This window comes from Lolium rigidum, chromosome 2 (assembly GCF_022539505.1).
Source record: "Lolium rigidum isolate FL_2022 chromosome 2, APGP_CSIRO_Lrig_0.1, whole genome shotgun sequence".
Taxonomy (NCBI): Eukaryota; Viridiplantae; Streptophyta; class Magnoliopsida; order Poales; family Poaceae; genus Lolium; species Lolium rigidum.
The window spans coordinates 289,630,366-289,634,430 of NC_061509.1; the positions used below are offsets into that span (position 1 = coordinate 289,630,366).

Genomic DNA, 4,065 nt, shown 5'->3' on the forward strand with positions numbered 1-4,065 from the left:
GACGTGATCTCATGCTACGCTCAATTGGGTGTGTCCATTACATCATTCATATAATGATATAACCTTGTTATTAACAACATCCAATATTCATGATTATGAAACTAATCATCCATTAATCAACAATCTAGTTAAGAGGCATACTAGGGACTCTTAGTTGTTTACATATCACACATGTATCAATGTTTCGGTTAATACAATTATAGCATGGCATATAAACATTTATCATAAACATAAATATATAAATAATAACCACTTTTATTATTGCCTCTTGGGTATATCTCCAACAGCTAGAGCTCGCCTGATGGTACATAAAATCGAATATAAGTGATTTGGTATGGATCAACATCTAGCCTTACTCGCATCTAGGATCGCATGTATTCTCACAGTACATGATATTCATGCTTGTATGGTCTTCGAGTTACCTTATGTACTGTGTTCGATTCTCTGTTGCATTTTATCCATGTTGTCCAGCATATTTGGTTGCCTCTGATAAAATTTGTTTTGCTCTCGATTTTTGTCTTTTTGGATAGTTACTTTTCTTAGAACGTGTTGATTATGGTGCTGACCGTGTAAGAAGCAGGAACACATGGACCTAGTATATATCCTCTGTATGTTTCCCCAGACCGTAACACTTATGATGCTCTATTTTCTAGGATAGTGAATGACTCAACCACTTTCCATTTTCCACCTCTGGAACAACATCACATCTTCTCTCCTGAATCTAACAGTCTTGTTGAGATAATCCTTAACCATTACTGTCTCCATTGCATTGATGTTCTATAGTTGATAGATATCTGAAGTTCCCACGACGAGCTTTATTTTTGTGTAGATTACATATACAGATTAAATTCACCAGTTCAGTGAGTGCAAAAAATGTCCAGTATTATATTGTTGGGGTTGCCTTAAAAACTGAAACGAAAAAAATATATTGTGACATTGTAGATATATATTCTTGTCAGCAGGCTTACGGTGGTGGTGCTACAAGCATTTGCGAATGTGTTGAGACGCCTATTATTCTTTTGTCAGTGTTGATAGTAAATCTGCTTACTGCAATATTGAATGCAGCAACTTAGGCATTTAGCACAGAGGTGTTAGTAAATAAGTAGTTAATATTTAACTTTTTTCATCGCACTGATATCTTAGTTGCAATATGTGCAAATCATTTGTGAACAACCGTTTCTGTTAATATTTGGGATGATGAAGTATGTTGCAAATATCATCTCAGATAGCTTCTCTTTTTGTACAGTTTCTTACAGTCACTCCTAATCTGAGCCAGTGTTGGTGATTTGATTGCCTGGCCGTATCAAAAAAATGTAGTGTAGTTCATAGAACAATTAGTTGTAAGAAATGTAATAGCCTGGACTTGAAATATACTGTCCAACCTAGCTGCATGTTGTGGTTGAATATGCAGGGTGCATGGAAAGTAGTCGTAGATATTTTATCATGTGAATCTTCCTTGGAAATATTTGATGATTGGGATACAAGTATAACTTAATCTTACATGCATCAGACATTCTAGAATGAAATGGTTAGAATTTAAAAGGCACAATTTCTCAAAATGGAACACTAGAGACAAATAAAACCCCTTTTCTGTTTTGTTCTTGATGTATTGTGCTTCTGTGTGATCAAACCTACTTGTTACTCCTAGAAAACATGTCGAGCACTGTTAACAAAGTAATATTGATTGTTGATTATCTTGATTGTTGCGTCAGAGTTCTTGATGTATTGTGCTTCTATGTGATCTACTATAACAGTTTATGAACTGCAGGTGCCCGAGGTCTTCTTCTATGCGCAGAAGGTAGTGCTTCGCCCCACAGATCCTCTGTTTGATCAAGAGGCAGCCACACTGTGTGAGGGCTTTGACGTGGATTTTCATTCTCTGACCATGGCAGTGATGGAGCTCTCATCAATTTGGAGCTCAATGACTTGCAGGTGTGTATTCACTGAGGTTAACTTGCTTTCTTGTATTGACTTAACCTTCAGTATTGTTTAATATACTGACCATGTGGTCGTTTATTGTTGATCATTGGCACATAGTAGTGACATGCAATTGTTGAAAGTGTTATTCTTAGTTGTCTGCAAGGGAAATAATGTGCACCATTAGAAAAGTTACTTTATTGCAGCAATTGTGCTGCCTATAGCTGTTGCAATTCTGGCTATTACTGTTGTTTTTGTCTGTTATTAAATGACCAGCTTTGATCAACTATGCCTAATACTGATCAATGGCTCCTCTGCACGGTCTCTTGCCATTCAATTCTATGATCTAAACAATTTACGCCTAGTTTAGATAGCATTATTTTCTAGTTCCCCTTCAAATTCCTTCCTGTTTTACTTCTGTTGGTGCTGTTTGTTTCTTAGTGATTGTTTTCTGATGTTGCAGTTGTGCCTTCCAGAATATTGTTGTGAGGACCAACATGATTTTCGAGAATCTTTCATCTAAAGGTATCATCCGTGCACTGTGATGTCATATGATGTGCATACTGTCCATTTACTTATTCACCAATTTCAGTTGAAATGTTGTTTGAGAACTACTGGTGCGACAGTTCTTATAGGACTACACCACATTTGCACTTTGCCTGAAAGGAGCATTATCATAGCTGCTCAAAGCCTCAAATAGCAGGCTTATGTTTGCCCGAAATAAGTTTGGCATGTTGCCTTCTCACAGATTCAGTGGTGTCAATATTTGCTTCCTAGGTTGCCTGCAATAGCGGTCATTTTTCATGTATTCAGTTACTCCATATTCAGTTACAACATCTTGATTAAAATCCTTGTGTAACTTATGTCTAGTTACTTGAAGAACTGGATTTCTATTGAATACTATCTTAAGTAAGGTTTATAAGGCTTAATGTTTAATTTACAATATTGCCGTCCTTTTGAACAAATAAAGATATATTTGCTCTGATGCATAATGAGAATGGACTGGTGTTTACTAAATATGTTTCCTAAAAATGTGTTAGCTGAATATGTTTCTTAAGCTTGATTTTGAGGTTCTGGTATAAGATGAAACCTAAGGTTTATCTTTTTGGCACATACCTTTTGTCTACATTTTACTGTCTCTCTGCACTATGTTTGAATTAAACAACCGTTGGTGTTTTGTTTTTTCCTACTAAGATGATTTGATATGATATTTCAGGAATCTAGTCTAGCAAGAAAAACGTACTAAGAGGCCAAGACTAGCTAATAGCTGCACAGGTATCCTCACTGCTGGCTAATCTGAACTTTTATGTTTCCATGATTAGTTCAGAGCATGAAACTAGTGTATTAGAACGTGTCTTTCCATTCTGCCTTTGATGTACCTCACATACAACTCTGATATTTCAGTAGAGGCCATTTCCGTGCTTAAATAATAGTCCTCATCTCAAAGCTTATTTGATCACCTTTCCAGTATATGTATACAGAGATATACAAGAAAAAAATGCAGAGCCTGGGGTGCACTGCTATCAAGTGCTTCATCTGGACGCACAAACCCAGGAAAAACATATTTGCAGTATTTGAGATAGGAGTGAAGGTTGAGGGGACATGAAGGCTGTTGTTGCTGTGACAGAAGATCAGAAAAATCCGGTGGAGATTTGCACCAGTCTTGGTTGATATAGCCACCATGTCTTGATTGTATATACACTTGTTGGATCTAAACTGTTAGTGTGGAGTGTGGATGTGCGTATGTGTAACTGTTGTTACGAATATTTGATTGAATCAGAATTTAATCCTAAAAATTATTGCAAATCAGTGAAATAAAAGACCAAAATGTCTACTCGGCCAAATATTATTTGGGCTCTGTAAAGGCTACGGCCCACTAAACGAAACTGCATCAAAAAGGGCACGGCCTGAAATTAAGAAAGGTTGAAATAATTGGGCTGGATTTTTGGGCTTGGCCCATGTAAAGAAGAAAATTGGACCGGGCTAATTTTGATCCATGACCATCTGTTTTGGTCCAAGATTTGCCATGTAGGATTTGCCACGTTGGATCTGACGTGGACAGGCCAGATTGCGAGTGACCAAACTTTTGGTCGTAGAATCTACGACCATCTATTTTGGTCGTAGCCCTCCATGACCATTCAAAAAAAA

General features: G+C 36.9%; 1 long non-coding RNA gene across 2 annotated transcripts; it reads left to right on the plus strand.

Moving 5' to 3' along the window:
- Positions 1-1,771: 1,771 nt before the first annotated feature.
- On the plus strand, positions 1,772-3,698 carry LOC124689059. 2 transcript variants are annotated; one of them, XR_006998701.1, is made up of 4 exons: positions 1,772-1,932; positions 2,381-2,442; positions 3,134-3,192; positions 3,386-3,399. It is a non-coding gene; the product is annotated as an uncharacterized LOC124689059 (long non-coding RNA). The 2 variants fall into 2 exon arrangements; XR_006998700.1 differs by having other exon boundaries at positions 3,134-3,698.
- The last annotated feature ends 367 nt before the right edge of the window (positions 3,699-4,065 follow it).